General features: G+C 46.5%; 1 long non-coding RNA gene across 3 annotated transcripts in view; it reads right to left on the bottom strand.

The window, feature by feature from the left end:
* LOC143765550 (uncharacterized) overlaps nucleotides 1-27,627 on the bottom strand; it is a 116,492-nt gene that overhangs the window by 37,330 nt on the left and 51,535 nt on the right. Inside the window, exons 1-3 of one of the 3 annotated variants that reach the window (XR_013213416.1) lie at nucleotides 16,369-16,509; nucleotides 5,445-5,583; nucleotides 4,948-5,211 (exon numbers count right to left, since the gene is read on the bottom strand). The exons of 1 other annotated variant lie outside the window; for it this stretch is intronic. This is a non-coding gene — a long non-coding RNA (uncharacterized LOC143765550). Of the gene's footprint in view, nucleotides 1-4,947; nucleotides 5,212-5,444; nucleotides 5,584-16,368; nucleotides 16,510-27,627 lie in introns of those variants that run through there. One more of the 3 variants, XR_013213415.1, reaches the window with a different exon arrangement.

Genomic DNA, 27,627 nt, shown 5'->3' on the forward strand with positions numbered 1-27,627 from the left:
TAATGTCACCAGTGATCTCTGTATTACCTGTACATAGACACTGCATACTAAGTACAGATCTCCTGTGTATAATGGCACTTATGGTGATAGTATTGTGGTTTTTTAAATTATTGATCAGTATTGTAGTATTCAGTCACTATGTGGTGGTAATATGTGGTCTGGACATGGTGTAGCGGTATTTGTTCCTTGTATGTGATATTATTGGTCATTTTAAAAATTGAAAAATAAATAAAAATATACCTAAATTGTATTGCATATTTTAACAAATATATTTAATAGGTTACAGCAGAGATGGGACTGGCCAAAAGTGTCTACCGTATTATGGTGGCGGCTTAAAAAATCTTTTGGCCAAAACAAAAGCTGCCGGCTATATGTGTGATCTGGTGATGGGAACTGTCAATGTGTGATAGGTGAGAAGTGGAGTTTTTCCAAGAGAGAACGGTGGGACTGTGGACAGTTCGAGGGGTGGAGCGTGGAGACAGGGCTGGGGTGGAGCCTGGACGGAGTCTCAAGGGGGCCCTGAAAATTTTGCCAGTATGGGGCCCCGAAATTTCTAGTGGCAGCCCTGCTCACAGTCATTTAATTGGGAGCACACTGTAGTCTCAGCTTTGTCTCTGGTTGCACTTGCTGGAGGGGTTAAGAGATTTCCACCCATGATAGGTACAACTGCACTCACAGTACACCACAATCAGTCAGGATACACCAGGCTATCCAAGGGGTGGTCTGCATTGGCTCAAACTGGATTTTCAGATGGACCCATACAAAAGGTTATGAACCTCTCAGCCAGAATGCACAGGAATGCTTCCTGTTTTAGGCCCCAAAGGCTTTCAAGATACACATACATTTTGCCATTGTAGAAGTGAATGTTGGCAGGCTCTGAGTACTAGTAGGATACACACCAGACTTGTTTTCTAGATCTCTACTTTACGCAGTCTATCCTCCAGCGTGCCAAACACCATTAATATATAATCTAGGCCTATGTAGGGGGGTAGACGAAGACATTGTGGCAAGAAGGAGGTTATGTGAATAGTGCGATTGCGTAAATGTTTTGTGCTTACATGTTTGATAAAGAGTTTCTTCACTTTATCCTTATGGCCGGTTTATGTTTTGGTTCTCCTGGAGGCTCTGCCTCAAGGTTGTTCCCAGGGATTGGGAGGTCTGTCCGCTATGGGAACCATTACAAAAAATAGGCATATAGTTTGCAGCACACAGGGTAGTATACAGTTAACTGCTTAGGATTAGCCCACTCATTGGGAGGGGTTGGGTCAGATAAGAAGGGGAAGCACTTCCTGCTTAAGTCAGAGTGGAGTCAGGTTGAGAGTCAAGTTCCCAGTTAAGTGTGTGAGCTGAGTACAAAGGAAGTGCTAGATAGTGACAGCGTTCTACAGGTTCCAGGAAAGTAGATGCAGCAGAGGTGAAAGGGTCCTGTCAGCGCAAGTGTGCAAAGAGAACGAGGACACATCTTAAGCTTCGTGAGGATGCCGGGGAAGTCTTAGACCTAGGGCCCGGAATCGGTATTGAGTGTCATATCTCTGTCTAACCTGTGAGGAAGATGTCAGCTGGGTCTCAGTGAAAGAGAAGGATGGTGGGCCTCAGGGAAGCTGTTATACCAAATAGAAGGTCCCTGGTTCCAACAGGAGCTGTTGAGACAGGGGCAGGTTAGGCAGAATGGAGTCAAGGACTGATAGTACATTGGACAAAGGGAACATTGCCCAGAGGGGATTCTGTCTCACTGTGTGTGCCGCAACCACATGTATCCCAATTGCACAGTAAAGCTGAACCTGTTGAACTGGACCTAAGGTCTCCTGTCATGTTTGTAGCTGTAACCAATCCCATAGACTGGGAGGCATTAAGGACTCCAAAACAGCAAGTGAGTAAAGAAAGCACCCCACAGCACATCACACCCAACTCTGATTCCTGTTTATTAGAGGGTTTCATGGCAAAGAGACCTCAGTTCCACCCCACAGCAACCGCACCTGTCCCCTCCTTCACATACACTACCACAGATCCTCTTTGGAGCCACACTTCTTTAATTACACATATGACCACGTGCCAACTACTGAGTAGACTGCTTAAAGGCACTGTCTGGGACTCACACATTGATGACCTCCCAATAGGATTGGTCATTAATATGAGATCAGAGATCAGTTGGTGTTACTGATAAACTGCAGTACTTCGCAGTAGCCACTAAACACTGTATGGATCAGTGGTGCTCTGCTTGGTACAATCCTTACATCTGACAGCCACAGGGGCAAATATGAGCTGATTGGTGGGTGTTTGAGCCCCACCGATCACACATGCTGATCTATCCTATGGATTTGAGTCATCAATATGTGAGTTTCAGTCAACCCCTTTAATTATCAATAGTGCAGAAGTGAGAATTCCCTTGTCTAGGAATAGTGCCGTCATCACAAGTAATCAGCGAGCTAAACATCAAAGTCTGTAAATCAATGTGGTAGTACCTTCTGTAGGCACTTAGTAACTGACCAATTCTGACACTTTTTTTGTCCACCTCTACATATATCCAACTTGTCCATAATTTTACAATTTTACAAAACCTCATACATTTTCCAACCTCAACCAATCTTTTTCCCCTACTCAGAAGATTCCACATCTTGTGAGACTTTCTTCCACCTGTGCTAAGACTATCAAACTGAAAGGTTTCTACTTCATGTGCATTCTCACATTCTCTCTCAGAATGGATTCTCACAGGTATCCATTCACATCTGTAAAGCAAGCAGCATCCAAGTTTTCATTAACGTTGTGATTTCTGGTTCTTCAATATCAATAGCTGAACAATAGGCGAGTCCTTATCTGATTGCAGATATTGTAGATTTCACCAGCTTTTTGCAGCAGGGAGAGCTTAATGAATGTTTATCCCGAAAATAAGTGTCCTAATAAAGCATTGTACGGCCAGAAGCCAGCACGGCCTTCCCCAGATCAGTCTGTTCTTTTCCTGGTCCCAGAGTGGCATCCCCAGCACAGATCCACACCAGTCTCAGCAGATGTTAGCCATTTATTAACCAGTCATGGTTAAATTGGTTTATAAATTAACAGATGTTTTAACTTTATTCTTTCTTCAGGGAGCCGATACAGCAAACTGGTCCTAGATTGTAGCGTTCGCTCCAACAGGGCAGCCAGGGGTGAGGTGTACAGGGAGGGTCCTGTTACATTCCTTTTTAGGGGATGCAAGTAGTGTGCCCTATCACAGATGTTACATGCTCTGCAGGGATGACTGACAGGTGGGGGTTGATATTATGAAGGAGTCTAGTATCATGACATATGCATTTAGAGAGGGGTGTAATGAGGATCTTGGCGGTATACAGCAGTGGTAGTAAATAGGAGTCTAAGGAATACATGAAAATGGTAGTAGATAGTAATTTATATCTCAAATTGAACAGCTAAATATTAGATTTTTTGCATTTTGACACACGAAAAAGCGCAGCCACATCACCTCAAGAGCCAGTACAAACATCACACAAGAAGAAACTCAGCCACAAGCTCCAAAACTCAAAACAGCCACATCCCCTTGAGAAACAAAGCAACCCCCAACCCCAAGATCATTATTACTCACGCCAGGAGTGGTTGACCAACAAAGATCAATGTAAGAGCAAGGCATATAATAGTCTACAGGGTTACAAAGAAACCCAAGGTAACCAGTTTGATAAAGATCACCTGGACCTGGCCAGAAGATTATTGCAATAATGTTTTGTGGATGGAAGCTACCAAAAATAGAGCTTTTTGGTTTAAATCAGAAACATTATGTTTGGAGAAAGAAAAACACTGCATTGCAGCATAAAAATCTTATACCATCTGTGAAACATGTTGGTGGTAGTATTTTGGTTTGGACATATTTTGCTGCATCTGTATCTTGTCAGGATGGTTAACCATCATTGATGGAACAATGAATTTTGAATTAAGCCAGCAAATTCTAAAGGAAACTGTCAAGACTTCCATGAGCGGATTCTCAAGAGAATTTGTGTCATGCAGCAAGACAATAACCCAAGGCACACAAGTCATTCTAGAAAACAATGGTTAAAGAAGAACAAAATTTGGGAATGGATAAGTCAAAGTCCTGACCTAAATTCTATAGAAATGTTGTGGAAGAACTCAAAGCGAGCAGTTCATGGAAGACAACCCAACAGAATAACAGAAATAAATATGTTTTATAGGAGGAATGGGCTAATATTCCAACAAGCCAAGGGCAGGACTTGTCAACAATTACAGGAAACATTAAGATTTAGATATTGTTCCCAAGAGGGTCACACCAGATACTGAAATCAAAGGTGCACATACTTTTACCAGTCTCAGGCATGCGATATTGGATCATTTTCCTCAGTAATACATGAAGTCTAATATTTGTTAATCGTTTGTTTGATCTGGTTCTCTTTATCTACTTTTAGGACTTCTTGAAAATCTGTTGTTTTAGATCAAATTTCTAGAGAAATATGGAAAATACTCAATGGTTCTGAGACTTTCAAGCGCCACTGTGTGTAGCAATGAGGCCTTGGTTGCAGCTACCTCTACACTATCATCATGGAGCAGTGTCGTCCATCCGGTATGTTTAGGGTTTTTTTGTTCTTGCACCAGCTTTCAATCTTAACAGCGCCTTTAAATTTTGCGATTCTATTCTGAAAATAGAAGTAATAATCGCAATGTTGAATATTTACCAATTTCCATTGGATTGTATGTCTTTCTAGAGATTTGTCTTACTGCAAAGCTTTCTGTACAGCCATCTTTTACTCGGGAATGTATAACAGTCTGTCATCTGTTGGGCCCCATTGATGGAATTTTATTGTCGCTCATGCACATGTATATGAGAAGAACCACACATGGTTCCCTAGCTCTTGGCAGCTGCACATAGTATTGTGCACTGATGACACTAGGGATGTCATGGCATCCATGAAACTTGGCTTTAGAGTCAGGACCATATGACTGGCAGTTGACACCAGGCTAAGAACCATATCACTATCACTTGGCTCCTGGGTCAGACTCGTATAACAGGCTCTTGGCACCCAGACCAGCACTGGGAACTGGACTTTGCATTGGCAGAGAATCACCACTACTGGTAATGTTCACACTGCATTTATCTGCTTGTTTCACTTACCGTATTTATTTCTAATAAAGGTAACATTTACTCGATTTTGTTCAGGTGTTCAATAGACTGACATCCAAACTTTACATTTCCTCTGTGAATCCCACAGAGCAGTCCTAATAAAAAAAAAAATTGTAAAAAAAAAAATCTTCAGTTAAACACGGCACAGACTGAACAGGTAAGACATGACCGCAGACTGACTACATAGGGTTTGATTGTGGTCCGGAGTCATAGAGACCTATAGGACTACATAGGAGCTGTAGGCACAAAACTTTAGGATTTTTTTTAATAAGGATTATTTGCATATTTCCTTAATTTTTTTACTAAATTTACAAGAGCAAATACAAACCGTTTATGTGTCAGAACAGGCAAGGTATTTCAGCACAGTCCAGCAGTTTTCCCGACCTTGGTCAGATTGGGATGGATAATAACCATGCATGGATCGTCAAAGCATGATCATATGTCCTCAGAGGCTCCGGCCAACTTGGCTGAAAAAAAAACTACCAATAATCACATTTTATGCTGGTACTGAAGCTGTGATAGTAGACATGACATACGGTGTGGGTCACCTGTGTAGCTGCACAGGGATCGCAGATATCAAGGTATCATTCTATTCAGCTTCCTATGACCTGCATGCTAATATAGACAGCTTTGGAGGGTTGATCCATCATCCTACTGACAGATTCCCTTTAAGTCTCCGTTCACATGCGTGTGCATCCTTTCCATTTGTTCCATTTAGAACAAAGAGAACAGATAAAAAGAATTAGGGTCCTGTGCTGTCTTGTTACAAACGCAAGCAGAGGGGCCTCATTGATTTCTATGTGGCCTGTTAGTTTCCGACTGGTGAGTTTTTAGAATGGGAAAAAAAAAGTCCTGTAGATTTTGCATCAAATCAGGTGATTGATGATTTAAAGTTACTGCTACAATTGTAACACTGTTTACTGATAATATGGTATATAATTATACAGTACATAGATTGCACAGGATTAAAAAACAGAACTGCTTTCATCCAAAAAGAACACCACCCCTATCCACAGGCTTGGTGCGGTACTGCAGCTCAGCACATTCACTTCCATTGGGCTGGACTACAATACCAGATGCTATCCATACACAGATGTGCCGCAGTTTCTGTGGAAGACAAGCAGCCATGTTTTTCTATTCCTAGACACTATCTGGGCACAAAGGTACAGTATATGTAAACGCTACATTTGGGGATTCCGACACCTAATTTGTAAGTTAGGAGACTCGGTTCTGTTTGCGTGTATAAAGCATGTATGAGCACTACAACACTCCACACCCTTACGTACTAGTTTATGGGGTGATGCGTTGAATGATTGCAAAATGCTGTAGAATATGGCGGTGCTATATAATGAGGCAGCTCTATATAAGATACCAACCACGATTTTTTTTTTTTCAAAATTAATGGAAGCCCAAACATTGCAGCATATGACTGTAGCCAGGCTTAGTATCCAGAGCTGGCACCGAATTAGGAGTCTGGCATGGGTCATGGTATCTCTATCGAGCAACATCTCATCCTCCTGGCTTATGCCAGGTCATTGATATAGTATCTTATGCCAAGCAAGTGACCAGAGAATGATGATATTTTGGTCATTTGCTGCCACCTGGTGGTCAAGTTGAGAAATGTTAGACCAAAGAAAAAATTCTGAAAGACCATCCACACTTTGTACAGCTGTACACTGGATCCTATGTGTGTTTGGGGACACAATGTACATTCACAAACAATTAGATACACTCCGGCAGAACTAAGTAAAATATATAATAAAACCAACCTAACATGAATTTGGGCATGTGTATTTATATACACTGCAAGAAAATATATAGATCAGGTAATTGATCATTTGGGGGATTATATACAGACCCAAATTCAAATGGTTCTGTATTACAGATGTATAGAAATTCTCTGTGCCGCTATATGGTGTAACATTATATTCTCCTCTAGAAGCAATATCATTATTGGACCATACCCTAACCTAACCCATATAATATGGTATGAAATGGAACCTGGAGCCACTCTCTTTTTCTTGTGAATTTCATATTAATCAGAGAGAAGAAATTTTTCTGCTGCACATACTATACCAGAGGCACATAGAAGTACAGTATGGCCATTTAGATTCCTATGGGGGCCATATTTCTAAGCAGTGATGTATGGATCTGAAGATTGTTAGAGGGAGTGTGTCAGCCCTGAATGACTGCTCTGTCCAAGTGCAGGCACTAAGTGTACAAATGGCATGTCAAACATTTTCCATCTATCTCAACTTTGCTCTTGCCCTATAAAGCAAGAGCTGCCAATCAAAGAAAGGGGAGTGTGACGAAAGGGGAAGCAAGTAGATGGGAAGGCGTATTTAAAAGGGTTGTCCAGATTTGACTCACAAGCCTGCAGTCATTGTTGCTGTGTGCAGGGGTGGTACAAAGTTGCTGTGTGCAGGGGTGGCACAGTATTGCTGTGTGCAGGGGTGGCACAATATTGCTTTGGGTATGTGTGACATAATATTGCTATGTGCAGGGGTGGCCCAGTATTGCTATGTGCAGGGGTGGCACAGTATTGCTATGTGCAGGGGTGGCCCAGTATCGCTGTGTGCAGGGGTGGCCCAGTATTGCTATGTTCAGGGGTGGCCCAGTATTGCTATGTGCAGGGGTGGCACAGTATTGCTATGTGCAGGGGTGGCCCAGTATTGCTATGTGCAGGGGTGGCACAGTATTGCTATGTGCAGGGGTGGCCCAGTATTGCTCTGCGCAGGGGTGGCACAGTATTGCTGTGTGCAGGGGTGGCCCAGTATTGCTGTGTGCAGGGGTGGCCCAGTATTGCTATGTTCAGGGGTGGCCCAGTATTGCTATGTGCAGGGGTGGCACAGTATTGCTATGTGCAGGGGTGGCACAGTATTGCTCTGTGCAGGGGTGGCCCAGTATTGCTATGTGCAGGGGTGGTACAGTATTGCTATGTGCAGGGGTGGCACAGTATTGCTCTGTGCAGGGGTGGCCCAGTATTGCTATGTGCAGGGATGGCACAGTATTGCTATGTGCAGGGGTGGCACAGTATTGCTATGTGCAGGGGTGGCCCAGTATTGCTGTGTGCAGGGTTGGCCCAGTATTGCTGTGTGCAGGGGTGGCACAGTATTGCTCTGTGCAGGGGGGCACAGTATTGCTATGTGCAGGGGTGGCACAGTATTGCTCTGTGCAGGGGTGGCCCAGTATTGCTATGTGCAGGGGTGGCCCAGTATTGCTGTGTGCAGGGGTGGCCTAGTATTGCTGTGTGCAGGGATGGCACAGTATTGCTATGTGCAGGGGTGGCCCAGTATTGCTGTGTGCAGGGGTGGCCCAGTATTGCTGTGTGCAGGGGTGGCACAGTATTGCTGTGTGCAGGGGTGGCCCAGTATCGCTGTGTGCAGGGGTGGCCCAGTATTGCTATGTTCAGGGGTGGCCCAGTATTGCTATGTGCAGGGGTGGCACAGTATTGCTATGTGCAGGGGTGGCCCAGTATCGCTGTGTGCAGGGGTGGCCCAGTATTGCTATGTTCAGGGGTGGCCCAGTATTGCTATGTGCAGGGGTGGCACAGTATTGCTATGTGCAGGGGTGGCCCAGTATTGCTATGTGCAGGGGTGGCACAGTATTGCTATGTGCAGGGGTGGCCCAGTATTGCTCTGCGCAGGGGTGGCACAGTATTGCTGTGTGCAGGGGTGGCCCAGTATTGCTGTGTGCAGGGGTGGCCCAGTATTGCTATGTTCAGGGGTGGCCCAGTATTGCTATGTGCAGGGGTGGCACAGTATTGCTATGTGCAGGGGTGGCACAGTATTGCTCTGTGCAGGGGTGGCCCAGTATTGCTATGTGCAGGGGTGGTACAGTATTGCTATGTGCAGGGGTGGCACAGTATTGCTCTGTGCAGGGGTGGCCCAGTATTGCTATGTGCAGGGATGGCACAGTATTGCTATGTGCAGGGGTGGCACAGTATTGCTATGTGCAGGGGTGGCCCAGTATTGCTGTGTGCAGGGTTGGCCCAGTATTGCTGTGTGCAGGGGTGGCACAGTATTGCTCTGTGCAGGGGGGCACAGTATTGCTATGTGCAGGGGTGGCACAGTATTGCTCTGTGCAGGGGTGGCCCAGTATTGCTATGTGCAGGGGTGGCCCAGTATTGCTGTGTGCAGGGGTGGCCTAGTATTGCTGTGTGCAGGGATGGCACAGTATTGCTATGTGCAGGGGTGGCCCAGTATTGCTGTGTGCAGGGGTGGCCCAGTATTGCTGTGTGCAGGGGTGGCACAGTATTGCTGTGTGCAGGGGTGGCCCAGTATTGCTGTGTGCAGGGAAGGCACAGTATTGCTATGTGCAGGGGTGGCACAGTATTGCTGTGTGCAGGGGTGGCCCAGTATTGCTGTGTGCAGGGGTGGCCCAGTATTGCTATGTGCAGGGGTGGCACAGTATTGATATGTGCAGGGGTGGCCCAGTATTGCTCTGTGCAGGGGGGCACAGTATTGCTATGTGCAGGGGTGGCACAGTATTGATATGTGCAGGGGTGGCCCAGTATTGCTATGTGCAGGGGTGGCAAAGTATTGCTCTGTGCAGGGGTGGCCTAGTATTGCTTTGTGCAGGGGTGGCACAGTATTGCTCTGTGCAGGGGTGGCCCAGTATTGCTGTGTGCAGGGGTGGCCCAGTATTGCTATGTGCAGGGATAGCACAGTATTGCTGTGTGCAGGGGTGGCCCAGTATTGCTGTGTGCAGGGGTAGCCCAGTATTGCTGTGTGCAGGGGTGGCCCAGTATTGCTGTGTGCAGGGGTGGCCCAGTATTGCTATGTGCAGGGATGGCCCAGTATTGCTGTGTGCAGGGGTGGCCCAGTATTGCTGTGTGCAGGAGTGGCACATTATTGCTCTGTGCAGGGGTGGCCTAGTATTGCTATGTGCAGGGGTGGCCTAGTATTGCTGTGTGCAGGGGTGGCACAGTATTGCTGTGTGCAGGGGTGGCCCAGTATTGCTATGTGCAGGGGTGGCACAGTATTGCTATGTGCAGGGGTGGCCCAGTATTGCTATGTGCAGGGGTGGCACAGTATTGCTATGTGCAGGGATGGCACAGTATTGCTATGTGCAGGGGTGGCCCAGTATTGCTATGTGCAAGGGTGGCCCAGTATTGCTATGTGCAGGGGTGGCCCAGTATTGCTATGTGCAGGGGTGGCACAGTATTGCTATGTGCAGGGATGGCACAGTATTGCTATGTGCAGGGGTGGCCCAGTATTGCTATGTGCAAGGGTGGCCCAGTATTGCTATGTGCAGGGGTGGCCCAGTATTGCTATGTGCAGGGGTGGCACAGTATTGCTATGTGCAGGGGTGGCACAGTATTGCTCTGTGCAGGGGTGGCCCAGTATTGCTATGTGCAGGGGTGGCCCAGTATTGCTGTGTGCAGGGGTGGCCCAGTATTGCTGTGTGCAGGGATGGCACAGTATTGCTATGTGCAGGGGTGGCCCAGTATTGCTATGTGCAGGGGTGGCCCAGTATTGCTGTGTGCAGGGGTGGCACAGTATTGCTGTGTGCAGGGGTGGCCCAGTATTGCTGTGTGCAGGGGTGGCACAGTATTGCTATGTGCAGGGGTGGCCCAGTATTGCTGTGTGCAGGGGTGGCCCAGTATTGCTGTGTGCAGGGGTGGCACAGTATTGCTGTGTGCAGGGGTGGCCCAGTATTGCTCTGTGCAGGGGTGGCACAGTATTGCTGTGTGCAGGGGTGGCCCAGTATTGCTGTGTGCAGGGATGGCACAGTATTGCTATGTGCAGGGGTGGCACAGTATTGCTGTGTGCAGGGATGGCACAGTATTGATATGTGCAGGGGTGGCACAGTATTGCTGGGTGCAGGGGTGGCCCAGTATTGCTGTGTGCAGGGGTGGCCCAGTATTGCTATGTGCAGGGGTGGCACAGTATTGCTCTGTGCAGGGATGGCACAGTATTGCTGTGTGCAGGGGTGGCCCAGTATTTCTGTGTGCAGGGATGGCACAGTATTGCTATGTGCAGGGGTGGCCCAGTATTGCTGTGTGCAGGGGTGGCCCAGTATTGCTGTGTGCAGGGGTGGCACAGTATTGCTGTGTGCAGGGGTGGCTCAGTATTGCTGTGTGCAGGGGTGGCCCATTATTGCTGTGTGCAGGGGTGGCACAGTATTGCTATGTGCAGGGGTGGCCCAGTATTGCTATGTGCAGGGATGGCACAGTATTGCTGTGTGCAGGGGTGGCCCAGTATTGCTGTGTGCAGGGGTTGCACATTATTGCTCTGTGCAGGGGTGGCCTAGTATTGCCATGTGCAGGGTTGGCACAGTATTGCTCTGTGCAGGGGTGGCCCAGTATTGCTGTGTGCAGGGGTGGCCCAGTATTGCTATGTGCAGGGATGGCACAGTATTGCTGTGTGCAGGGGTGGCCCAGTATTGCTGTGTGCAGGGGTAGCCCAGTATTGCTGTGTGCAGGGGTGGCCCAGTATTGCTGTGTGCAGGGGTGGCCCAGTATTGCTGTGTGCAGGGGTTGCACATTATTGCTCTGTGCAGGGGTGGCCTAGTATTGCCATGTGCAGGGTTGGCACAGTATTGCTCTGTGCAGGGGTGGCCCTGTATTGCTGTGTGCAGGGGTGGCCCAGTATTGCTATGTGCAGGGGTGGCACAGTATTGCTGTGTGCAGGGGTGGCCCAGTATTGCTGTGTGCAGGGGTGGCACATTATTGCTCTGTGCAGGGGTGGCCCAGTGTTGCTGTGTGCAGGGGTGGCCCAGTATTGCTGTGTGCAGGGGTGGCCCAGTATTGCTGTGTGCAGGGGTGGCCCAGTATTGCTATGTGCAGGGGTGGCACATTATTGCTCTGTGCAGGGGTGGCCCAGTATTGCTGTGTGCAGGGGTGGCCCAGTATTGCTGTGTGCAGGGGTGGCCCAGTATTGCTGTGTGCAGGGGTGGCCCAGTATTGCTGTGTGCAGGGGTAGCCCAGTATTGCTGTGTGCAGGGGTGGCCCAGTATTGCTGTGTGCAGGGGTGGCCCAGTATTGCTATGTGCAGGGATGGCACAGTATTGCTGTGTGCAGGGGTGGCCCAGTATTGCTGTGTGCAGGGGTGGCCCAGTATTGCTGTGTGCAGGGGTGGCCCAGTATTGCTGTGTGCAGGGGTGGCCCAGTATTGCTGTGTGCAGGGGTGGCCCAGTATTGCTGTGTGCAGGGGTGGCACATTATTGCTCTGTGCAGGGGTGGCCCAGTGTTGCTGTGTGCAGGGGTGGCCCAGTATTGCTGTGTGCAGGGGTGGCCCAGTATTGCTGTGTGCAGGGGTGGCCCAGTATTGCTGTGTGCAGGGGTGGCCCAGTGTTGCTGTGTGCAAGGGTGGCCCATTATTGCTCTGTGCAGGGGTGGCCCAGTATTGCTGTGTGCAGGGGTGGCCCAGTATTGCTGTGTGCAGGGGTGGCCCAGTATTGCTGTGTGCAGGGGTGGCCCAGTTGCTATGTGCAGGGGTGGCCCAGTATTGCTATGTGCAGGGGTGGCACATTATTGCTCTGTGCAGGGGTGGCCCAGTATTGCTATGTGCAGGGGTGGCCCAGTATTGCTATGTGCAGGGGTGGCACAGTATTGCTATGTGCAGGGGTGGCCCAGTATTGCTATGTGCAGGGGTGGCCCAGTATTGCTGTGTGCAGGGGTAGCACAGTATTGCTATGTGCAGGGGTGGCACAGTATTGCTGTGTGCAGGGGTGACCCGATATTGCTGTGTGCAGGGGTGGCACAGTATTGCTGTGTGCAGGGGTGGCACAGTATTGCTGTGTGCAGGGGTGGCCCAGTATTGCTGTGTGCAGGGGTGGCCCAGTATTGCTATGTGCAGGGGTGGCACAGTATTGCTCTGTGCAGGGGTGGCACAGTATTGCTGTGTGCAGGGGTGGCCCAGTATTGCTGTGTGCAGGGGTGGCACAGTATTGCTATGTGCAGGGGTGGCACAGTATTGCTATGTGCAGGGGTGACACAGTATTGCTCTGTGCAGGGGTGGCACAGTATTGCTCTGTGCAGGGATGGCACAGTATTGCTGTATGCAGGGGTGGCACAGTATTGCTGTGTGCAGGGATGGCCCAGTATTGCTGTGTGCAGGGGTGGCTCAGTATTGCTGTGTGCAGGGATGGCCCAGTATTTCTGTGTGCAGGGATGGCCCAGTATTTCTGTGTGCAGGGGTGGCCCAGTATTGCTGTGTGCAGGGGTGGCACATTATTGCTCTGTGCAGGGGTGGCCTAGTATTGCCATGTGCAGGGGGGGCCCAGTATTGCTATGTGCAGGGGTGGCACAGTATTGCTCTGTGCAGGGGTGGCACAGTATTGCTCTGTGCAGGGATGGCCCAGTATTGCTGTGTGCAGGGGTGGCCCAGTATTGCTGTGTGCAGGGATGGCACAGTATTGCTATGTGCAGGGGTGGCCCAGTATTGCTGTGTGCAGGGGTGGCCCAGGATTGCTATGTGCAGGGGTGTCACAGTATTGCTGTGTGCAGGGGTGGCCCAGTATTGCTGTGTGCAGGGATGGCACAGTATTGCTATGTGCAGGAGTGGCACAGTATTGCTGTGTGCAGGGGTGGCCCAGTATTGCTGTGTGCAGGGGTGGCACATTATTGCTCTGTGCAGGGGTGGCCCAGTATTGCTATGTGCAGGGGTGGCACAGTATTGCTGTGTGCAGGGGTGGCCCAGTATTGCTATGTGCAGGGGTGGCACAGTATTGCTGTGTGCAGGGATGGCACAGTATTGCTATGTGCAGGGGTGGCACAGTATTGCTGTGTGCAGGGGTGGCCCAGTATTGCTGTGTGCAGGGGTGGCACAGTATTGCTCTGTGCAGGGGGGCACAGTATTGCTATGTGCAGGGGTGGCACAATATTGCTCTGTGCAGGGGTGGCCCAGTATTGCTGTGTGCAGGGGTGGCACAGTATTGCTATGTGCAGGGGTGGCACAGTATTGCTATGTGCAGGGGTGGCACAGTATTGCTATGTGCAGGGGTACTACATTAGCTTGTTCATCAGGGCTATCAGCTTACATAAATCTTGTGTGTTCCATGTAACATCTGTTATCACTTTTCTCTTATGTTGAAATAACAAAGAGGAAGAAGCTTCATGGATTGGATTTTCATGCTATAAATCCATCATGGTATTTCTACTTAATCGTTGGGTTTGTGTGTAACTAGAGAGGAATAAGAAAAAGAGAGAGAATGAGAAAAAGCTAATATCTAGCCCAAGCCTGCACAACATGTGGCTCGCGAAAGGATTTCTGGTGGCCTTCGGAGACCCGATAGATGCCGGTTCCTGTCTTCCTTTATTCAATTGCATTTGTGTTTTTCAGCCATGAATACATTGGAACACATGAGCGCTGACACAGAGGCAGAAGAGCGCTCCTCATCAGCTCCCCACCCTGACGTGACATGATGAGGTGATCACACTACTGACCACATCACACTGCTGCTGTATGGAGGAGCCGAAGACTGAATGCACGGGCTACTGTTATAGCTGGGAGGGGGAGAAGTTAGTATGACGCCACCGCACAGAGAGCAGTGTGGTTTCCATAAAAATTCAAGTTTTGTCTTTTATTTCATCCATTGTTTGCAAAAAGTTAAAAACATACATATCATAGAGTCTCAAGGGGAAAACATCCCCCGCACGCATGACGCATTTCGGACTTTAAGTCCTTACTCATAGGCATGCGTGTTGCAGGTGTAGCATTTCCCATAAGAGCCCACTGGTAGGAGCAAAGATAGTGTGTTGTGTGGTCACTTGCCATGCAAATGTTAGTACAACCCATCCCTGCGGACTTGTTCACGCCGATTCATTTTTAATGAGATCTTCCATTGTTAATACATCAAAGAATATGTTAACAATTGGGAACGAAGGAACGCTGCATTTAACATTGTACAATACAGCGGCTTCAATTCTACAGCACTGATGCATTTAATCACATTGGTTCCTGTTGTCGCACATTAAAACGGCTTTACAAGACACAATTCAATGAAAACTGTAATAAATGCATCTGGATATCATGTACCAATAATGTTCAGATATAGCTTGAGGAGCACAATCAATAGAAATAATAGTATGATATAGGCCATAGGCACAGTGGTAATTTAGCTAATCCTGGTGATTAGACCAATAATCGAGCGTTTGTATGTTCTGTCATCAGAATTATCACCTGATTATCACCAAATCTTTATGGCTATGTTGACCTGAAGCAGTGTTTATAGGTTTGTCCTGCCTTAGGTCACAAGACTAGTGAATCCTCACAGCACACGCACTACACGCACTGTGAGGATTCTCCACTGCTGTGTCGGGAACGGCAGGCAGAAGACCACATGTATGCAATTTACACATTTCGGGTCCCATTCCGGCTAGACGTGAGAAATCAAAAACCTGACCAGCACCTCTATACAATGCGAATAGGTGCAAGCTGCAATGACTGCACAATATGCAAAAAGAAAGGGCACAGCAGCACTATAAGTGTCGCAGTATATGCAAACACTGAATACATCAGATCTGAAGTGTCACTGTGCTGTGGTTGATGGGCACACATGAATTGGCCAATTTATGCGCTAAGAACCTTCATTTTTGTAAGTTCATTTTTGTAAGTACATTTTGTATAGCAATAATACATTTCAGATCTCATGTATTCAGTGTTTACATACACTTTGGCCCTTATAAAGTGCTGCTGTGCTTTCTTTTTGCATTCCAACTAGACGTGTCTACCCTTGCTCAATACACTTGCACTGAGTGAGACTGCGTACATCTAGTTAGCTGCATTTATGCAATCACATACTTGTGGTCATGCGTCCGCCGCTCCCAGTGCCGGGACCAGAGAATCCTCTCAGTGCGTGTCCTGCTGCATAACCCAGGTGCGCTTCAGCATACGATCACAAACAGATGGCTGGACATTCTCTTTCAGAATTTGTTAGTAGACCGCAAAATTCATGGTTCTATTTACCACAGCCAGTTTTCTAGGTCCTGAAGCAGCAAAACAGCTCCAGACCATCACACTACCACCACCATATTTTACTGTTAGTATGATGTTCCTTTTTTGAAATGATGTGTTACTTCTACGCCAGCTGTAATGGGACATACACCTTCCAAAAAGTTCAACTTTTGTATCGTTAGTCCACACAGTTTTCTCCCAAAAGTCTTGGGGATTATCAAGATGTTTTCTGGCAAAACTGATACGAGCCTTTATGTTCTTATTGCTCAGCAGTGGTTTTTGTCTTGGAACTCTGCCATGCAGGCCATTTTTGCTCAGTCTCTTTCTTATGGTGGAGTCATGAACACTGACCTTAACTGACGCAAGTGAGACCTGCAGTTCTTTGGATGTTGTTGTGGTCTCTTATGTGACCTCTTGGATGAGTTGTCGCTACGCTCTTGAGGCAATTTTGGTCAGCTGGCCACTCCTGGGAAGGTTCCATGTTTTTGCCATTTGTGGATAATAGCTCTAACTGTGGTTTTCTAGAGTCACAAAGCTTTAGAAATTCAGAGAAAAGAGGGAGACACAAAAGAGCAAATAGGGTCTTATCAAACATTACACAGAGTTGCCCACCAAGAGAACTACTCACTTGGTGAGAGTGAAGAAAGGACATATATTAATGGTGGCTGCTGCAGATCCACAGGTCAGTGCAAGACCTGATTGAAACATACACTTAGGTAGGAAAAAAGGATCATCCCCGCAATGCCGCAAGAAGAATTCCAAAAATTGTAGAGGTTTCAACGTGGTTTATTCTACGAGTTTCAGGGTTCAGGTGATCCCTTCATCAGGACATACCACAAATATTGTACAAGAGAAGAGTCATAGGTATACAGGGTTTAAGTGCACGTCAGCATTTGGAAGCGACGCCGATAGTTACATTCTGCGTCAGAGCAGGGAGAATCAATCTCCCTGCTCTGCCGCTATGGGGCCCCAGAGCAGACGGGGGGCCAAGTGCCAGCAGTGGGCCCTTCACCCATCATCACATGGTGAGCTGTACCGGCATCTAGCCGATACAGCTCACCGCATTGATGAGGGAAGGAGCGCTGCGCTCCTTCTCCCATCATTCCCCTGTCAGCGACTGATGTTGCAGACACCGACACTGACAGCGGGCGCGATGACGTCACCGCCTGGCGCCCGCTGTCAGGGCAAGAGCGGGAGCAGGGAGCACCGCTGGAACAAGGAGGAATAGAGGTGATTATTTATTTATTGTGTTTTTTTTTATGGGAGCTGCCTTATACACTACAGGATCTGCCTATGGGGGCTGCTGCCTTATACACTACAGGATCTGCCTATGTCGGGGTGCTGCCTAATACACCACAGGATTTGCCTATGGGGTGCTACTTTATACACTACAGGATCTGCCTATGGGGGGTGCTGCCTTATACACTACAGGATCTGCCTAAGGGGGAGTGCTGCCTTATACACTACAGGATCTGCCTATGGGGGGAGTTCTGCCTTACACACTACAGTATCTGCCTATGGGGGGTGCTGCCTTATACTCTACAGGATCTGCCTATGGGGGGTGCTGCCTTATATACTACAGGATCTGCCTGGGGGGCTGCCTTTTACACTACAGGATCTGCCTATGGGGGGCTGCCTTATACACTACAGGATCTGCGTATGGAGGGGTCTGCCTTATACACTACAGGATCTGCCTATGGGGTTGCTGCCTTATACACTACAGGATCTGCCTATGGGGGTGCTGTCGTATACACTACAGGATCTGCCTGTGAGGGGGGTGCTGCCTTATACTACAGGATCTGCCTATGGGGGTGCTGCCTTATACACTACAGGATCTGCCTATGGGGGGTGCTGTCTTATACAACAGGATCTGCCTATGGGGGGCTGCCTTATACACTACAGGATCTGCGTATGAAGGGGGCTGCCTTATACACTACAGGATCTGCCTATAGGGGGTTGCTGCCTTATACGCTACAGGATCTGCCTATGGGGGTGCTGCCTTATATACTACAGGATCTGCCTGGGGGGCTGCCTTATACACTACAGGATCTGCGTATGGAGGGGGCTGCCTTATACACTACAGGATCTGCCTATGGGGGTTGCTGCCTTATACACTACAGGATCTGCCTGTGAGGGGGGTGCTGCCTTATACTACAGGATCTGCCTATGAGGGGTGCTGCCTTATACACTACATGATCTGCCTATGGGGGTGCTGTCTTATACTACAGGATCTGCCTATGGGGGGCTGCCTTATACACTACAGGATCTGCGTATGGAGGGGGCTGCCTTATACACTACAGGATCTGCCTATGGGGGGTTGCTGCCTTATACACTACAGGATCTGCCTATGGGGGTTGCTGCCTTATACACTACAGGATCTGCCTGTGAGGGGGGTGCTGCCTTATACTACAGGATCTGCCTATGAGGGGTGCTGCCTTATACACTACATGATCTGCCTATGGGGGTGCTGTCTTATACTACAGGATCTGCCTATGGGGGGCTGCCTTATACACTACAGGATCTGCGTATGGAGGGGGCTGCCTTATACACTCAGGATCTGCCTATGGGGGGTTGCTGCCTTATACACTACAGGATCTGCCTATGGGGGTGCTGCCGTATACACTACAGGATCTGCCTATGAGGGGGGGGTGCTGCCTTATACTACAGGATCTGCCTATGGGGGGTGCTGCCTTATACACTACAGGATCTGGCTATGGGGGGGTGCTGCCTTATACACTACAGGATCTGCCTATGGGGTGCTGCCATATACACTACAGGATTTGCCTATGAGGGGGGTGCTGCCTTATACTACAGGATCTGCCTATGGGGGTGCTGCCTTATACACTACAGGATCTGTCTATGGGGGGGTGCTGTCTTATACTACAGGATCTGCCTATGAGGGGGGTGCTGCCTTATACTACAGGATCTGCCTATGGGGGGTGCTGCTTTATACTACAGGATCTGCCTATGGGGGGTGCTGCCTCATACTACAGGGTCTGCCTATAGTGGTGCTGTCTTATGCTACAGGGTCTGCCTATAGGGGTACTGTCTTGTACTATATTGAGGACTATCTGGCACATTATACTATATGGAGGTTATCTATGGGGCCATCATACAGTGTGGGGATTACAGTGAAGGGGCCATCATACAGTGTTGGAGCCATAAACAGTTTGGAGTCTACTAAGGGGTCAGTATACTTTGTGGGTGGTACTATACAGTGAGGGGGCATCATACTGTGTATAGAGGAGCTGTACAGGGGGAGACTCGGGACATTATTAAATGTAAAGTGAGCACTTATTGTTATAGGGGAACTCGGGTTACTGTGACTATCAAAGGGGCACACAGGGCAATATAACTTTCTAGGGGGCAAAATATGAGCACTGTTTTCTATGGCACTTGCACCCGGCATTACTATATTATAGAGGGGTGCTTTAGAATTTACACAGCAGGTACAGTAATAGGGTCACATACGGCAGCAGAGGCTCAGTATTGGAGTATCAGGTTCAGTAATAGGGAGACATACGGCAGCAGCAGCTCAGTATCGGGGTATCAGGTGCAGTAATAGGGACACATACGGCAGCAGCGGCTCAGTATCGGGGTATCAGGTGCAGTAATAGGGACACATACGGCAGCAGTGGCTCAGTATTGGGGTATCAGCAGGATGAGGAGTTTGTGCAGGTTGGGAATAGATGGTGATGGGGCTGGAATGTGAGAAGTGAAACGTGTCTTTGTTGTAATCTCTGCAGACAAGTCGTGGCTGGAAGAAGTTGTCATGTCGGTCTGGGCCAGATGGAAAAGACGGAAAAAATGAACGATTTCATCAGAAAGAACGTCAGCGGTAAGTCATTATCTGTAACTGTGCTGTGATCTCTTACATGTTCTGTAGGACTGGTATCTCCCACTGACCATATGGCGGTAATATCCATGTTGGTTGTTATATAGAGATTATCTTCAGTAACAGCGCGGTCATCTGCTGAGGCTCTCCTCCACTATTATGGCGCGTCACCGAATTGTAATCAAGGTTACCTGGTTAGGGGCCCACTCAGAAGCTTCACCCCCCCTGAACCAAAACCCTAGCTACGCCTCTGCTTTGAGCTACTGAGCTGGTAGGATGGACTCTTAGAGAACACAGATTGCCAGTGTTGAACCATAGTTAAAATATTTTTTTATTAATAAATATTAAAATATTTTTTTTTATCTAAAGTGGAAATGTGTTTGTCAAATTATTTGGGAGTATGTTATACCACAAAAAGAAGTTTTCTTAAATGAAAAGGGGAAAGAATATAATTGACACAATAAGAACCAGAAGACATCCTGAGCTTCGTATAGAAGTTTCCTCAGCTCAGGATGTCTTCTGGCTTTGAAGTTGTTTCTCTGCAGCACGGTGAAGCTGTTTGTTTGCGCTCTCACATTATGAGTTTATTCAGGATCCTATAAACTCTTTTTTAATTGTTTTTCATTTTCTGGAGCAGATCCTCATTTGGTGTATGCTCCAGCGTTTTAACTCCCCGTTTCTTAATTATTAGGTTGTTTCAATTATATTCTTTCCCCTTTTCATTTAAGAAAACTTATTTTTGTGGTATAACATACTCCCAAATAATTTGACAAACACATTTCCACTTTTAATAAAAAAAATATTTTAATATTTATTAATAAAAAAGTATTTTAACTATGGTTCAACACTGGCAATGTGTGTTCTCCAAGAGTCCATCCTTCCAGCTTAGTAGCTCAAAGTAAATGCCTTCACCTCTGAATTTATTTCATTTTTCCAATGTGAGTTCGGTTCCACTCTCAGAGAGACCGCTTTTCTTTTTTTTTTTCTCCCTTTTCAATTTTGTTATCCTACAAACAAAAATAAGGCTAAATGTGTAAGATATCAATTTGTATTTCTCTAATGATTTTTAATCTTGTTATGTGAACTTTCTGATGAGTCTGAACTTTGACACTGGGTGTCATCTGATCCATTGGGCGTCGCTTCCAAATGCTGACGTGCACTTAAACCCTATATACCTATGACTCTTGTACAATATTTGTGGTATGTCTTGATGAAGGGGTCACCTGAACCCTGAAACGCGTAGAATAAACCACGTTGAAACCTCTACCATTTTTGGAATTCTTCTTGCGACAGCGCGGGAATGATCCTTTTTTCCTACCTAAGTGAAAGCTTAGATTTAGCTTGGATTTCTTTTTCCCTTCATAATAAAGACCTTCATTTTAAAACTGCATTTTGTGTTTATTTGTGTCATCTTTATCTAATTTTTAAATTTGTTTGCTGATCTGAAATATTTAAATGTGACAAACATGCAAAAGAATAGTAAACTAGGAAGGGGGCAAACACTTTTCACACAACTGTACAGTTAAACAAAATACTTTTGAATGCAAACCCTTTAAATGGAATATTAGTTGAAGAATCCCAATAGCAACCATGATTGCTTTATTCTTACCACAAATTACAAAATCAGTCAGGAAAAGTCTGATGCATGCATAGCTTTAGAAAGTTTAAGGACAAATTCTGCCAGTGAGATAGTAAAAGGGTTACAATGGAATTTTTTTTTTTAAAGGGTCAACTTTTTATTTTTCCAGAAACAGCACCACTCTTCTCTATCGGCTGTGTCTGGTAATGCACCTTAACTACTTTAAAAGGTATTTCCTTGAGTACTGAAAAACTCAAACTATTGTCCATGAATTCAACCTTTCCTGAAATATTTCAAAAACATACTGATATGGAATTTAGATTGTGATCCCCACTGAGGACAGCGGTGATTATGTATGCAAAGTGCTGCAGAATATGATGGCAAAAGCATAATAATAATAATAATAATAATAATAATAATAATATGGGACAACTTACTGACCTAAATGTCTCAACCTATTCTTCAGTATCTCAGAAAATGTTTCTGAATATATTTGGCTTTACTTTTCTTTTTTTTTTCTTTTAGACAGGAAGTGTCATCTCAGGACATCGGAGCCAGGAAAATCTGCTAATCCAGAAATGATACTGTGTGCCAGATACGGTGATACTGTGAGCCAAAGATCACAGATGTAAAGTGAAAATACAAGAGATCTTCTGAGTTGTAAAGAATACAAGTAGATCTACTAGATTCTGTGTGAGGGGAAAATCCTTACTCCTCATAATGAGAGTAGTCAGGGGCGGACATATCATTGGTTCAATCATCCGCCCCATGGCTCAAGAGGTAAGGGACCCTTCTACCTCCAAGGCAAGTGCAATTTTGCATTTTAGGAGCTCTTGGGCTGCAAAGGGCCCATATGTTGTTCTTGCACAGGGGCCCTTTTCTGTCTGTGTCCGCCAATGAGAGTACTTGCATTATTTTTTTTTTAAGTTTAAATATGAATAAACAGTAATTTCCCCATTACTTATTATGTCTTTAGGGAAAAGTAAAACAACTTGTAGTCAATCAGGCTTGCTACAGCACAAGAGGAATGTTTAGTAGTCAGAGTGCCTGCAGACTTATACCCAAAGCATGGACAACCCATTTAAGTCTGATGTCCATGGACTTATTATGTAAGCTTCCCATTTGAAGACTCTTAATATGACATCCGTAGATGTTAATGTGTCCCTGTACCCCTAATGTACCTGTACTTTAAAAAAAAAAACAAGCAAAGGAAAGAAAGAATTCAACAAAAGTTTCAACAATAATTTATGGTATAAGTCATTGAATTCAAGAATTTCCCCATAAGAAGGTACCATGGAGGACGATACTATAGAAGCATATGGAGTGCTTATGGCTCAGTAGTATGTTGGAGCATTGCATATTTTTATACAGGTCTGATACCTTAAAACTAGTGATGAGCGAGTATACTCCGTACTCGAGATTTCCCGAGCACGCTCGGGTGTCCTCCGAGTATTTGTAAGTACTCGGAGATTTTGTTTTCAGCGCCGCAGCTGAATGATTTACATCTGTTAGCCAGCATAAGTACTTGTGGGGGTTGCCTGGTTCCTAGGGAATCCCCACATATAATCAAGCTGGCTAACAGATGTAAATCATTCAGCTGAGGCGCTGAAAACTAAATCTCCGAGTCCAAATACTCGGAGGACACCCGAGCGTGCTCGGGAAATATCGAGTACTGAGTACACTCGCTCATCACTACTTACAACCCTTATTCATAATAGATAAATGTCAGCTGAACCTGCCAATTTCGGCAGCATCAATAGATAGTCTGATGTTTATGGAGGCTTCCCAACTCTCCCCAACAGGTGATGAGATGGATCCGGCCTACTGAATTTGAATGGCCGATCCTTTTGTCCTGAGTAAAGATAAGCTGAGGGGAGTCTGTCAGCAGCTCCTTCGTGGTACACACAGGAATGAGAAAGCCAACAGTTCTGCCAGAAGATATCTAATGTGTAAGTGGGTCTTTCATTAGCATGTTAATCAATCTTCTAAAGGGGCTAGGTGATAACTTATTGATCGTGGGGGTCTGAGCACTGGTTCAGGATAGATGCCCAAACACCACTTTGTTTATCCTCAATGGGGTTGCTGGAGCACAAGCCCGATAGAGCATGGTTGAGCATGTGCACTGACGCTCCAATCTTATGGGGGAAAAAGTGCCGATTGGCGTGAATCCCAGCAGTCGGACACGCACATATAAGTTATCACTTATCGTATGGATAAATGATAACTTGTTTTCACTGGATCGCCCCTTTAATTATAACCCAGTTAGAGGAGTTTAGATGAACGAATAAAGCTCTGTTGAAATGGAGAACTCAGATCACTGACCAAATTTGGACACAATCTTTGACAAGAAGATGACGGCATGTTGGATATTTGTAAACTAAGAATCTATGACCTATGTATGGTCTTCTGGCTAAATAATGAACAACTAAAATGAATATTGATAACTCATATCTGATAGAGAATCAACGTCAACTTGTTCATTTATGGCGGGGGGCAAACCTGGGCTTGGGAGCCACATGTGGCTCGCGTGCCCATGGCTTGCAGTTACCTGCCAGCTTGGTGCTTTAGTACCAGGTCTAACAAACAGCTATGAAGAGCAGGTTGCCAGAGGAGACTTTTTTTGAGTAGACCCACACAGAAGAGAGTGGCTTGTTGCGCATATTTTGTGAGGCAGGGATAAATATGGTACACTGGACAGGGGTAACGTGGGATCCCCTGGTTGTAAGTATACTGCCTATAAGGGAGGGGGCACAAAGTCACGGTGTGCTTTGTGTGGGAAAGCTTAAGATGTCAATATAAGGGTAATGAGGGCTCTGCGTCTCATTACTGTGTGTGGGGAAACATTGGATGTGGCTTGAGAGCATCTCTCAGAGCTCAGTGCGGCTCTCTAGGTGAGATAGGTTGGGGACCACTGATCTATGGTATTACTGGCCCATGACCTCACAGGTTTCCAGTTCTGTACAGATGTGCAACCTGAAACTACTTTGTCCCAATACAAATTCTGTAATGGACTACCCTACCTACCATGTGGTATTTGGGTATCCTCTTATAAGGAGCCCCCTCAGGCATCAGAGCTCAGGTGTGACTGTTACCTCTTTACCCTCAATAGTTACACCATAGTTGTGAGAATCTCTAGACATATTTACTTCCGTAAGTGTGAATGATATTTGCAAACCTTTTTATAGGCTTCAGATTTAGCGCTGATTGCGATAATTAGAAGCTATGTAAATATGAACCTAGGACAAATAACCGTATCTAATAAACAGGTGTTTAACCTCCATGATGAGCAGAGCTTCTCAAATATTCAGCACAACTCATACGTGTTGCATAGATTGAATATTCGGGCTGTTGTCTTGGAGAGATGTCTTTTATCAGAACCCCCCCCCCCACACACACTCCATCCTGAACTCATTAACGCTGTACACCCCCTGCCTAGAGGCATTTAATAATGCATGATCAATTTCCAGACAGACAGCAGGAGAGAGCAGGAGGCTTCCCCTTCCAGACACCCCCTTCACCATTCATATAATAAGCAGACTTACCTCATGCACCCAGTTCTCGCTGATTGCTGCCCTCTTCCATTCGTAATATTGAGTACCTTTCTTGGATAAAATGTCTATTTGTGTAAGTAGCTTATTAAAACATCTGCCTTATCCTGTATCAAAAGACATAGTAATAACCGTTTAACTCTAGGGGTGCAGTCCCACCTTGCCTGGTCTCATTACTAACCCATAAAATACTAATTATTAACCTTAAGGTGCCCATATACATGACATAAATGTTGGCCAAAGCTGATGACTTCAGTGGAGCAGGCCAACCTCCTCTACCCTGACAATAGATGGGTAAAAGTGATTGGAGTTGTTGGATTTGAATATGCCTGATCCCTTTTTTCTCATGAAGGGTAAGGACTTGTCTGGCAGTGGTTTATTTGGCTTCGATTATTGAGAACATGTGCAAAGCCAAGTCTGCCAGGGGTAGGGTCAAAAGAAACATTGGCCAGCAGCTAACGTATAACTTAAAAGGGAACTTTTGTCCATACAATTCCTTTTATTTTTTACAAGCAAGTCCAAATTCTGAGTTAATTAAAGGTATTGCTCAGTCCAAGATGGATTCTGCAGTCATTCTATGTGACTGCAGACCGCAAAATCATGACAGATTACAATAGGCACACTATTGAAAAAAGCAGCAGACAGCACGTCAATAATGGAATGCACGCTCCAATCCAATGACCCAATTGGAAATAAACAGTCTTAAATATAATAGGAACAGCATCCAGTCCAGGTGATGAAAAAATTCCATAGCTTTATTTTGCCATAATGCAATGTTTTGAGCCAAAGAGGTCTTTGTCAAGCATGTTTGACAAAGACCTCTTTGGGTCGAAACGTTGCATTATGGCAGAATAAAACTATGGAATTTTTTCATCACCTGGACTGGATGCTGTTCCTATTATACAATAGGCACACAGCAGTGTGAGCGATGTCTACTTATCTCAGCACCTCTGGTATCTCCAGTATTAGATCAGTTAGGTAGGGCACACAGCAATGTGAGCGGTGTCTTCTTATCTCAGCACCTCTGGTATCTCCAGTATTAGATCAGTTAGGCAGGGTGGGCAGCAGTGTGAGCAGTGTCTTCTTATCTCAGCACCTCTGGTATCTCCAGTATTAGATCAGTTAGGCAGGGCACACAGCAGTGTGAGCGGTGTCTTCTTATCTCAGCACCTCTGGTATCTCCAGTATTAGATCAGTTAGGGTACTGTCACACAGTGCCATTTTCATCGCTACGACGGTACGATTCGTGACGTTCTAGCGATATCGTTACGATATCGCAGTGTCTGACACGCAGCAGCGATCAGGGACCCTGCTGAGAATCGTACGTCGTAGCAGATCGTATGGAACTTTCTTTCGTCGCTTGATCACCCGCTGACATCGCTGGATCGTTGTGTGTGACAGCGATCCAGCGATGTGTTCGCTTGTAACCAGGGTAAACATTGGGTAACTAAGCGCAGGGCCGCGCTTAGTAACCCGATGTTTACCCTGGTTACCAGCGTAAACGTAAAAAAAACAAACACTACATACTCACATTCCAGTGTCTGTCCTCCGGCGTCTCAGCTTCTCTGCACTGTGAGCGCCGGCCAGCCGGAAAGCGAGCACAGCGGTGACGTCTGATGTCACCGCTCTGCTTTCCGGCTATGGTGCTTACACAGTGCAGAGAAGCACAGCGCCGGGGGACAGACATCGGAATGTAAGTATGTACTGTTTGTTTTTTTTACGTTTACGCTGGTAACCAGGGTAAACATCGGGTTACTAAGCGCGGCCCTGCGCTTAGTAACCCGATGTTTACCCTGGTTACCCCGAGACTTCGGCATCGCTCCAGCGCCGTGATTGCAAAGTGTGACCGCAGTCTACGACGCTGGAGCGATAATCGTACGACGCTGCGACGTCACGGATCGTGCCGTCGTAGCGATGAAAATGGTACTGTGTGACGGTACCCTTAGGCAGGGCACACAGCAGTGTGAGCGTTATCTTATCTCTGCACCTCTGGTATCTCCAGTAGTATTAGTGTCCATTTAACATCTATATTGATTACTTCCCTAGACAAAACGATTGTGATTTGCTAATGAAATGCATTTAGGAATTTATTTCTAATGATATTTCCTTTACCTTTTCCTTTTTACTCCTGGAGAATCTTTTTAATATATTTTTATAGCAGTTGTTGATCTCAAACCCCTGCATATATCTATATATATAATTGTCTAAGGGGTACTTCCGTCTGTTTGTCTGTAACTTCCGTCTGTCTGTCTGTCGCGAAAATCCTGGGTCGCTGATTGGTCGCGGCCGTCCGGCCGCGACCAATCAGCGATATTGGGACGGGATTTAAACACCACTTCACTTTTTACTATTGATGCTGCCGCTTCACTTTTTACTATTGATGCTCCGATCCCAAGAATGCATTGCAGCATTTAAACACCGCTTCACTTTTTACTATTAATGCTGCCGCTTCACTTTGATGCTGCCGCTTCACTTTTTACTATTGATGCTCCGATCCCAAGAATGCATTGCGGCAATGACTCGAGATCACGTAGCGGTCTCATGAGACCAATACATGATCACGGGTTATTGCCGCAAGGCATTACTGGGAACGGAGTGTCGTGAGGAGTATCGCTAAAGGCCTTGGCTGGAACCGGAGGCTGCCGGAA

The sequence above is a fragment of the Ranitomeya variabilis genome, chromosome 4 (genome assembly GCF_051348905.1).
Source record: "Ranitomeya variabilis isolate aRanVar5 chromosome 4, aRanVar5.hap1, whole genome shotgun sequence".
NCBI lineage: Eukaryota > Metazoa > Chordata > Amphibia > Anura > Dendrobatidae > Ranitomeya > Ranitomeya variabilis.